Here is a 12,962-nt window from a genome sequence, read left to right on the forward strand (position 1 = left end):
CCATGTTTTGAACGTAGTTATGGTACCAAAAATGATTGCACCTAATGATTTTGTTGTGCTCGATAATAATTTTCAAGAAAATTTTAATTTTGAAGAAAAATTTGGAAATTAAAATTACAACTTCGATGAAGAACTCTCACCATCAAACCATGTTGATGAAGCTCCAAAAAGTGCTAACAGCTACGTAAAATCATCGTATGAGATGATCAAATTAGCCGAGAAGGAGATCTGGGGTGGGAATCTACATAATCTCTCTTTGTTGTTCGTTTTGGCGAAGTTATTAAAGATGAAGCATGAGCATAATATGTTAAAAGGAATTTTAATGACATGCGTTAATTAATGTCAGAGTTATGTCATGCTCATAACAACGTTCTTGAGAATTTTTATGCTACGAAGAAACTTATTAAAGACTTCGGACTTCCCGTCGATAAGATTGATGCTTGTAACAATAACTGCATGATCTATTGGGTTGTAGACAATGTTTGAATGAGTGTAAGATATGTGAACATCCGAGGTATAAACCTAGTTGGCGTATATCTCAGAATGCAAATAAGCAAATTCCATATAAGAAGATGTATTACTTTCCAATCACCCCTCATCAACAAATGTTATAAGCTTGAACTGCTACAACCACACATATGTGGTGGCACCATGACCACCATTATGATGATGAAACAATGATACACCCATCCAATTCACCAGCATGGTGTCATTTTGACGCCATACACCTATATTTTGCATAAGAGATTTAAAATGTGAAATTAGGATTATCATCTGATGGATTCCAAAACCAGTATAAACTAAAACCAATTTATTTCATAATTAACTCAAAATAATATTGTCTTAGAGTGATAAATTCCCAAAACAAAATAAAATGTGTGGAAGCATTGTACAATTTGAATCAAAACTTAGAAAGAACATAAGCGAGTAATCTTCATGTCTTGAAACTTCATCACCAACCCCAAAACTTGTTTTATTCATTCTCGTCTACTTGATCTTCGTTTTTATCTAGAGAGGATAAAGTAAGAGGTAAATGTTTGGAGAAACACTCAGCAAGTAGGGGCCGATCGAATACAACAATACATATATAAATAAACTAAGGTTTTACAAAAGATAAAATATACATATAAACATAATTCTGGAAATGACATGTCGCAGGACATGTCATATGGGTCAAGACATGACATGGTCAAAATATGAAACAAAGCATTAAAATATGCCATAAAAAAATGTGAGAACATATAAAGCACTGAAATTTCATTTCATCATTCATGAATCTGTCAACTATATATAACTCCTCCAAGGGACGAGGCCATTAAATCAATTTTATACCCACCGAAAGAGGCCATAAGTACATTTTTATACCTACCGCACTGGGCCATAAATATCTGATATGTTACTCCTCTAAGGGGCGAGGCCATTGAATTGGTTTTATACCCACCACACGGGGCCATATCTTATCATGTTTTCTTTCCAATTCAAAATCAAATCATAATAGTGCTTCAAAATTCAGATATGTGAAAAGAACTTAACAAAATAATATGAAACGAAATGGATAACAAAACTCTGAACAAAACTTAATAAGACATGATGGAATGAGATAATTTCATAACAACGGGGAATAGCATGAATAAATAACAAACGATCATGATATGAGAATGATCAAATATCAAACGAATCATAACATTCTTGATCGCTTTAAAACATAGATATATTTAAAACATAAAGTCCACTTACCGAACAAAATAAGTGTGCAAAACTTTATCGAATATACATGTATATAGGCCCACTTACAAAGAACAAGTGTGTCAAACTTTATATATACAAAACCTCACTTACGAATAAATATATATGGAAAAAGCCCACTTACTCTTGGTTTAAATGTAAGATTCGAACTTAACAGATACTTGGGAAAAACTTGGGTCGAACACAAGAAGAACTTCGGGTGAACTTTGGTAGCACCTTGGTAATGATTTGGGTAGCACTTGGACAAAACTATAATTGCCGAATCCTCTTCGCTTGAAGTGGACGAGACTTATGAGTTACTTGATGATATAGTTAAAATACACTTAGGACGATATGGCTTTGTACTTGATTATTACTGTTGGTATATTCATGGGGAGAAATATGTTCGTCTGTCATATCCAAATAATAATCTTGAAGCCTCTTCTTCTTCGTACTGTGTTTCGAACGTTCTTAGGGAACCACAAATGATTACGCCTTCTGATTTTTCTGGTGTTGATAATAATTTCCAAGAAAATTTATGTTCGAGGAAAATTTGGAAAGTGAAAATGAGAACTTCGATGAGGAAAACCAACAATCAAACCAGTGGACGAGGCTTCAGAAAATCCAAATAACTACATAAAATCATTGTATGAGGTGATCAAATCAGCCGATAAGGAGATGTGGGATGGAAATCCACATGGTCACTCTTTGTTGTCTGTTTTGGCGAGATTATTAAAGATGAAGCATGAGCATAATATATCCGAAAGGAATTACAATGACATTAATGTCTTAGTTATGTCCTGCAGATAACAACGTTCCTGATAGTTTTTATGCTACAAAGAAACTTATTAAAGAACTTGGACTCCCAGTCGAGAAGATTGATACTTGTAACAATAATTATATGATTTATTGGGGTGCAGACAATGCTTTGAATGAGTGTAAGATATGTGAACATCCGCCATAGAAACCTAGTAGGCCTAGATCTCAAAATGCAAAGAAGCAAATTCCATACAAGAAGATGTATTACTTACCAATCACTCCTCGGCTACAAAGGTTATATGCTTCATCTACTACAGCCACTCATATGCAGTGGCACCACGATCACTATTTTGATGGCGAAAAAATGACCTACACATCCGATTCACCAGCGTGGCGTCGTTTTGACGCCATACACCCATCTTTTGCATCAGAAATTCGAAATGTCAGATTAGGACTATCGACTGATGGATTTCAACCTTTAGGAAAAAGTGGTCAACAATATTCATCGTGGCCCGTGATTCTAACGCCATATAACCTTCCACCATGAATGTGTATGAAAGAAGAGTACATGTTTCTTACTGTGATTGCACTTGGCCCGAATAACCCAAAAGATAAAATTGATGTTTTCCTCCAGCCTCTTATTGCAGAACTTCAATCACTCTGGTCTACTGGTTTTGATACATACGACATTTACGCGAAGAAAAATTTCAATCCTAAAGTTGTGTTGATGTGGACAATAATCGATTTCCCAGCGTACGCAATGTTATCAGGTTGGAGCACAGCTAGAAAACGAGCATGTCCTCACTGCATGTCAGATTCAGAGGTGTTCACTCTACCTTGTAGGTATAAGACCTCGTGGTTCGACAATCACAAAAAGTTCCTATATGAAGATCACCCACTACGTCGCATTAGGCACGTGTTTGTCAACGGTAGAAGAGTGTTGCATTCTGCCCCTATTGTTAAAAGAGGTGATGAATTACTTACTGAGTTGAACGATTTTGGTTTTAAACCTTCATATGTGGTTGACTCTGATTCGACAAACAAAGAGTTATATAACTTGATCAAATGTGGATGGAGAAGACGGAGTATTTCTGGGAGTTTCCATACTGGGCTACCAACTTGATAACGCACAACTTGGATGTCATGCATGTTGAGAAAAATGTTTTCGACAATGTTTTTAACACAGTGACGAATATTACAGGACACACTAAGGATAACGCTAAATCAAGAGGGGATCTTGTTGAAATGGGAATAAGACCAGAGTTACATCGTGACGATGTTACGGGCAGATATCCTAAAGCAGATACACACTAGACAAGCAAGAAAGAAAAGTATTATTTAGATGGTTGAAGGATGTTCGATTCTCATATGGTTATGTTTCGAAAATGTCTCGCTGTGTGGAAATGAACAAGTTACGCATGTTTGATATGAAGAGTCATGATTGTCATGTATTTATGCAACGTTTAATACCTGTTGCATTCAGAGAGTTGTTACCGAACGATGTGTGGGAGGTTTTGACCGAGTTAGGTCTTTTCTTTGCAAACCTAACGGCTAGGAATATTAAAAAAAGTGATATGATGTGCCCAAATGAACATATCCGTATAATTTTGTGTAAGTTGGAGAAGGTAATTGTTAGAATCAGAATTTCAGAGTTTGACAAATTAAGTGTTACAAGTTGCCCGAACTGATGGAATCAACTGAACGCAACGTAACTAAAATTACGAAACTGAAGTTGCCCGAACTGATTATTAATGTGCTAAAAATCAAAGGCAACTGAACTGATAAAAGCTAACTTAAACTGTGCAGTTAACTGGACGATTGGTTTAGACTGATAAGTTACACAGTCAGATCATCTAATCGACTATAGAGTCAACTGATAAATCAGCTTGACACGTCATCAGTTATGAACGTAGCCAACAACCGACAGTTTGTACAAAAGTAGCCTGAAACTTGTAGTGGGAACGCTACATATCAGAATGCTACAGTGTAATGGTGTCAGAAGAATGATGATGTGTCTAGACAAGACAAATCAATGGATATAATTATTTGAACACATTCAATGTTACTGTTGCGAAGCAAAGCCTATAAATAGTCTAGAAGTTCAGCTGAGAAAAGAAATTTTGCGTGCACATTCATTCTAAAGTAAACTCTTCAGTTAAAAGCTTTCAAAGATCAAATTCAAAGAGCTCGCGTTTATTAGATATATGCATAGCATACATGCTATATTTTGAGCACTAGCACAAACACTTTTTGTTGTCATATTCGATCTATCTTAGATCAGTTGTGCTTAGAAAAACACATCAGTTGCGTACTGATAACATTGTATTGATACTAAGAGTTTCAGTTTGGTAGTGTTAAGTCCAAACTAAAGTGGGTTATTACAGTTGCTATAATTTAATCAAAGTCTTTTAGTGAAGATCTTATCCTTGAGATAGAAAGGGTGATGTAGGAGCATTTGAAGTCTCCGAACATCCACAAATCTTTGTGTTCTTTGTTTTCACTTATGCATTCTGTCATTTAGTTTTTTTCCGCACTATTTCAGTTAACTGATTAACATTGACTTCAAGATTCACGAATTCAGTTTATCATCAAACTGATTCATCCCATCGAAAATATTATAAAATCTTGAAGTATTTATTCAACGCCCTCTTCTAAACACTTTTATTCACCCAATTGATCCTAACAGTATTTCGACCCAGTTTCTTTGACTCCATGGAACATCTATGTATACATCTTCCTTACGAAGCTCACATTGCAGGACCAGTGGAATTTAGATGGATGTGCCCTTTTGAAAGGTTTATATGCAAGTTGAAGAACACAGTACGTAACAAAACACGAGTTGAGGGATCGATATGCAATGTGTACATTGTTAAAGAGGCATCTATATTTTGTCAGCATTACTTCAGTGACTCATTAGTGCTTAGGGAAAGAAAAATTAGGCAGCAAGAGTTTCATGAAGTGAACGATAAAAAATCAGATGTTTTAAGCATATTAACAATGAGGAATATCATGTTGTTGCTACTTATGTTCTACTAAATTGTGTTGAAATCAAGCCCTTCGTGAGGTACGAAAAGTTAATCCATCAAGTACATTCTCATGCTATAATTAACAACTATAAGTTCCTACCTTTGTATACAATTTGTTAATGAAATTTAATGTATTACAATATGTACAATAATTTCATGCGTGCACAAATGCCAAATATAAGTGATTCTGGTGTTGAGGATTTGTTGCAGAAGAATTTTTTTGGCAGGTTCAAAAACTATGTAAGATTATGTAATTAAATTCTTTAATCATTGAACCATGTATACATCAACTAACTTCATTTTGTTCGTAGGCGTCATTGCAAAACACTGAATTAAATTCTCCCATTATTAACCAAGTTGCAATCGGGCTGTTGCAGAAAGTCAAAACTTATCGAGGTTATTCTGTAAATGGTTTAATTTCCACACTGTGACTGATACATTGTACAAGGCCACGACTAATTCTGGGGTTCAAGTTCGCGGTCATTCAAATCAGGGTGAATGTACCGAATTTTATGGTCACCTTGACGAGATGATTGAGGTTGAGTACTCAAGTTTGCCACTAAAACAAACCATACTATTTAAATGTTTTTGGTTTGATACGCATCTTAGATTAGCGACATGCATGCACAAGAAATATGACATTGTTGATGTTAATCAGAAAAGAAGCTTAGGTTTTTACAAACCATTTGTGTTTGCTACACAAGCTTTACAAGTTGTGTACTTAACTTACCCAACAATGAAAAGAGCAAATTCAGATTGTCTGTCTGTGAGAAGTTTAAGAAGAAGAGCATATATTACAGATATGGAATAAATTATCAATGAAGCTGATGCAATAGTAGATGCTTATCAAAACAACGAAAGCCAAAATCAGGCCATCGAGACTCAATTCTTGTTGACATCGCAAGATCTGGTCGATGTCACGGTTTATTATGATATTGATCTGGATTTGGACAGTAGTGATAGTGAAAGAAATGACGTTCGAGTTTCAGGCGACGATGTGTTGAACAACGACAGTGACAATGACTAGAGTTATGAAGCCCATTTTCTTTACGTCTTTGTTTACGGTCAATGTATCATCTATTTCTTATTGTAATATAATGCTTTACTCGTGTGGTTTCTTATGTTTAATTTATTTAATATAATATTTGAGATGTAAATATTTCATTTTCTGAACTGCCATATAAGGTTAATGTTTATAATAAGCATATATTTTGGCATGTAGTTTTTTTACTTTCCATTTTTAGGTATATAACAGATATGACTTCACAAGAGACTGGAAGCTCGAATGCGGATAACCGCATAACTATCTCAGTACGGAATGACGTGTAAGTTGTTTTATTATGTTAAATAAATTATTAAAATAATTTCTTATATTAGTACATATGTTGGTTTTTGATACTTTTTTATAAGAATTATTTCAATTAAGTGTAACATATTTACGTCGGATAATGGAATGGTGTCGAGATACATGAATTCTAGATTCTAATTACAGAACTGCCTTAGTGGCCATTCGTGGAAGTATGTCACACCTGAGCAGAGGCAGTGGTATTGGGAGGAGTTTGTCGTAAGTACGATAATATTGAAACTTTACTTTTTAATTGTTTACTTATTAATTTTTGTTAGGTTTAAGTGGCCAATGTTTATAAATGTTAATTCAAATTTTGCAGAAAAAAGATAGGTGGACCGATGCAGATGACGAGGAGATCAGAGATTTATGGTTCAGATTTTGTGGTAACATTTACCGCCACACCATACATTCGTGGAGAACTTCTGGGCGACATCCTCAGACAGTGAGCGAGGAAAAATGGGCGACTTGGAATGCTGTTTGGGAAAGTAAAGATTGGAAGGTGAGGGCTTCCAAGAACAAGGAAAAATAGAAACAGCGAGCCCGCAAGCCCGAGGACTGGCACGACAAAGCATATTGCAGGCTCAAGATCATATGCTGAGCATGGAAATACTCTGGTATATAACTAGTTTATTTTCAACGTTAGATATTTCGACATCAAATAATTATAATTATTACAGTAAGTAATTATTTTAATGTTATTGTTATTCAATTTTGAATGTAGCGTCGACAGCATGGACGAGACCCTACGTCATGGGAGTTGTACGTCCATACACATAGACATGCATATGGGACGTTCGTTGATGAGCGACCACGACGTGTGAATGTAAGTTTCATTTTCAAAATATATTTAATTTAAGTAATCAAATGTAATAGTTTTTAAATTATTTTTAATTCAAATAAATAATAGAAATTACATTATACCCCGCATGAAGCTGTGGAGACATATATCGCGGAGTCGTTGACCCCGTACGAGGATGGGACAATTCCGGAAGCTCCTAGTACACATGAGGCCAGCACAATGTTCAAGTTGGTGACAGATGGGCCGAAAAAAGGGTGAATGTATGGTTGTGGATCGATGGCTTCCACGATTTATCGTGAGAAGATGGATCCACGTCAACGTGGAGGTTCTAGTAGGGCTGGGGGTTCGATGGCAGCTATGAGTCAGGAGACCCAGAAATTGAGGGAGAATTTGACAGCAGAAAAAGCACGATCTGGCGTACTAGCTAGGGAGTTTGAGCAGTAGAAGAAGGAGTTCGAGGAGTCGAAGAAGGAGAACGAGTTGTTGAGGACTTGAATGTCCTCTTTGAAGAAAGTACATCTACTGGTCGTTGGCATGTCTCAAGGAGCACTTATGTAGCCACCCCTTCAGCCATACGACAGAGCCTCCCATTCATGCAGCTCCTCTCATAGCAGCTGCTTCACAATATGAAGATCACAGCTCGGCCGCTTCCCAGCAAATACATCACACATTGGCCGCTTTGTTACCAGACCTTCACACGACCGTAGATCGTTGCATGGACATGGTTACTCACAGAATCATATCGTGTCATCACATGAATTGGGCCACGACTATGACGATGATGAGGAACATGATGATGGTGATGGCGATGGCCACAACGATGATGAGACTGAGGCACCATAGTATTTTCTTATATTTTGTGTATGATTTTTATTGCACATCTTAGTTGATATATCAGACAAACTTTATATGTTTTGTATACAATATCAATTAGATTCAGTTGAATATATATTAGTTTAATGTTATTTTTTGAAACGAATGGTTAGCGAAATTTATTAAAATACATTATAAATAAAATTTCAAAAAATAAAATTTGATTTATAAAGTTTTAAATATATAATAAATATATGATTAATTTTTTTTTAAAAAAAATTAAAACCGACGGTTATTCCAAAAACCGTCGCTACATTGGCGTCGCTACACGTCAACGATGGCTGACTTAGTAACGGCTTCAAAAATCGTCGCTAAAACCGTCGTAAACGAAATTAGGGACGGTTTTGACCGTCGTAACTTTTTTTTTTGTGGTAAAGATTCACGTTGCAGACCTGCCTTAATGGTTATTCTAGGGGATGTTGTAACCTTTACCGCTACACCATACACTCGTGGAGAACTTCTGGGCAGTATAATCAGACAGTAAGCGAGGAACAATGGGCAAGTTGGAACGCTGTTTGGAAAAGTCAAGGTTGGAAGGCAAGGGCTTCAAAAAACAAGGATAACAGAAACAGCGAGCCTGCTGGCCCAGAGACTGGCACGACCAAACATATTGTAGGATCGAAGTCATAAGCTAAATATGGAGCTATCGTACTTATTACAATAAATGTGAGGCTCGGGGCCGAAGAAGGCGGGGGGTGATCGTCGGTGCCATGAGGTTGCACGGACAATGAGCGGCTCCGGACAGGCTTCTAGGCTAAGAGAACATGAATGAACCGATCTTACATCGACAGGAGAGGGATTCCAAAACTGTTCAGGTATGGGACTGTGCAGTCGAGGAGTGCTTAAAAGATTTGATAGGTGCTACTCATATGAAGTCGACGCATCTTCTTTTTGGTTGCTCATTACATAAAAACTCCAAGGTTAAGCATGCTTAATATGGGACAATTCTGGGATGGGTGATCTCCTGAGAAGTTTCCTAGGGTACGTATGAGTGAGTACATAAGCACTCTGAAAGACTCGTCTTAGTATATGGGAACAGTCGTCGAATCTGGGGTGTTACAATAAGTAATACTACTATTGATACTTTTATTCAATTTTGAATATAGCGTCAACGGCAAGGGCAAGACCCTATAGCATGGGAGCTATACGTACACACACAAAGGCACGGAGATGGAGCATTCGTTGATGAGCTGATACGATCATGGATGGTCAAGCTCCAAGAAAAGCGTGGGATCCTTTAGAGTTGTCGGAGGGACCAATCACGAGAGGGCGAATGAAGAGATTCAAGGAAGCACTGCATGGACTCATGAGCAATCAAGACGAGCTTGCAAGCAAGGTTCCAAGTCTCGAAGGGTTCGTGAGGCATGGAAATGAGTTTGGGAGCCATGGGATCGTTGTTCAAGTGCTAACTGTTGAGGAGGATAGAAGCCTTTGCGCTAGGGCGGTCTTTTCTCGCGTCCCAGCACGTATAACATCAAAACAGCACCCAGGACCCAGAGCAGCCGTACTAAGGCGGTCCAATTTACGCGTCCTAGCGGCGCAGTTACTGTCCCAGACGTGAAAATCTAGAACCCTCCGCGCTAGCCCGACCCAGTTTTCACATCCCAGCGCGCCGCCTACGGGAAATTAGATTTTTACCTAATTTAGAGTCCTAGGTTATTTGAGAACTTATTTTTTAGTATCTTTTGATATGAAAACAATATATGGAAGAATTTGGAGTCACTTTTAAGATTATTGAAGATAGAATACAATTGTTCTTGAGTTTTTCTCTCAAACAACAAAAAGTTTTTGCTTTGTTTCAAAATTAAACTTATGAAAGTTTATACTATGTGGCATTTGTCGATCGTTCTTGCACGGATTGTCAAAGACGAGTTCTTTGAATGCCGATGGTTTATTTGTGATTGTTTAGTACTAAACCATGTAGTTTAGGGATGAAAATCACGCATTACTTGATTCAAAATATCGGGACATCACAACACAGATCCTTAATCGTTACTGAATTGAGGACGCGATTACAATTAATTGTGTTGCCTTTCTTGCGTATCAAGATTCATATCATGAGCGGTAACAACATGTGTATGCAAGTTTTATGTTCTAAATTTATTGAAGTAATTTTATGAAATAATTTTTAAAATAATAATAATTTAAATAAGTAATAAAAATTATATTCTTACTCACAAGAAGCTATAGAGATATATATTGCTGAGTCGTTGATGCCCTACGAGGATGGGACAATTCCGGAATCTTCTAGTATAAATGAGGTTAACATCATGTTCAAGTTGGAGACATGTGGTCCCAAAAGAAGTGGATGTATGGTTGTGGATATTTGCATTTACAATTTATCCTGACGAGATGTCTCCACGTCTACATGGAGGTTCTAGCAGCACTGAGAGTTCAAAGGCAGCTACGACTGAGGAGAACTCAAAATTGAAGGAGGATTTAGTCGCAGCAAATGCACATTCTGATGTACTCGAGATGTAGTTTCATGAGTCTAAGAAGGAGAATGAGTTGTTGAGGACCCAAATGTCCTCTTTTGAAGAGAAAATACGTCTTTTTGTAGCTGACATATCTCAAGTAGCACCCATGCAACCACCCTTGTATCCATACGATAATGCATTCCACCCACACATCTCCTCCTACAGTGGCCGCTTCACAGCAAGAGGATCACACAGCGCCCGCTTCGCCTCCGGACCATCGCACGAGCGTAAATCTTTACATGGACGTGGTTACTCAGAGCAGTATATTGGGTCATCACATGATTTGAGCAACGAAGATTTTAATGAATACAAGGATGGTGATGGTGATGACCACGATGATTACGAAGATGACGATACCGAGATAGTACCGTTGAATTTTATTACATTTTGTTTATGATATTTATTGCACATTTTAATTTATATATCAATCGGATTTGAAATATTTTTATATATACAATATCAGTCAGATTCAATTTGATATATAATAATTTAATGTTATTTTTTGGAGAAATTTTAACTTAGTTTATTGTTTTTGATAAATATTCAAATGTATCAATGATTTTTTTAAAATAAAAACATATTAATAATTAAAATTCTAACTATAAAGAAGTAAATTTTATTAACTATAAAAATTTTAAATATAATTATTTTATTAAAAAAATAATTTGGACAGTTCAGTGAAAAACCGTTGCAAATTTAACCGTCGTTAAATTTGCGACGTTTTACTTTAAAAATCTTCGTTAAATTTTCGACGGATTTTTAAAATCTATCGCTTGTTGTTAACGACTATAGATAGAGAGACGGAATTCAAAACCGTCCTAAGTGACCATCACAAACGTTTTTTTTGTGATGACTAGAGATGGTCTCTCCATAAATTTGAAATTTGTTATCTTCCATTTTGAATTCATAAGCAATTTGATTTACTAAAACTTCAAACATTCACTAAACAAAAATTTTTTTTGTACAATTATTATAAAACCAAAAAATTGCAAAAGCTGCTGTAGTATTCTCACAACAAATGTTGAAACATAATTGTCGAGCCAAAAATGTGACGTGACTATATAAATATTGTCCCATCCAACACTAAAGCAAAAGCTTAGTGACTATTTTTTCTTTTTTTATCTGCCACGCTTTATTGATTAATGTGACATTCAAACTTTTACGCCCCAAAAGTAAAATAAATACTCTATAAAAAAGCAAAATATTAAATAAAAAGAACAAAATGAAAGTGAAAGAACTAAAATGACAGTCANATAAATAAAGATGTTTGATATCTTGGACATTCAATGTTCACACCGTTGAGCTGACGTTCATCTATTGGATGTACAGTTTAATCATCTTAACGGTGTTTATATACACGGGCGGAGCCATGTGTTGCTCCGCCCGGGCGATAGCTCGTGTGACTTTGTTTTTTTTTCGATATTTTTTATACACAAAATTTGTGTTATTATTTGATAGTCTGGAGCTTCATTTGTCAATATTAGCTCAACCGTGATTTAAAAAATTCTAGCACAGACGTAGAAATCAAAACCTGGCCCACCACTGCTCATATAGATGCATCATAGTGGGTGGTCATGAAATCAATTATATATATACATAAATATATATATGTGTGTGTTTTTAAGATTGATTGCTTCCTTTATTAACTCACTAGATTGGCCCAATTTGTTCTCAAAGAACAACAAAATATTCCCCACCCACATAATCCCATCTCTTCGTATCCAAATTCTCTCCAAATTAATCAAAACCAAGAAAACGTAAAATGTCATCAGAACCAGTTGAGTTCTATCCCACTCCCTTCACTTCTCGGCCGAATTCTTCCCACTCGAACGGCTCATTCGGACCTGTTTTTATAGTCTTGGCCGTGATCATTGTGGTGTCTGCGGTGGCTTGTGTTCTGGGACGGCTGTTAGGCCGGCGGCGCCACGTTCCGAAGCAGGCTTGCCACAACACCA

Source organism: Primulina huaijiensis, chromosome 4 (assembly GCF_012295235.1).
Source record: "Primulina huaijiensis isolate GDHJ02 chromosome 4, ASM1229523v2, whole genome shotgun sequence".
Lineage (NCBI taxonomy): Eukaryota > Viridiplantae > Streptophyta > Magnoliopsida > Lamiales > Gesneriaceae > Primulina > Primulina huaijiensis.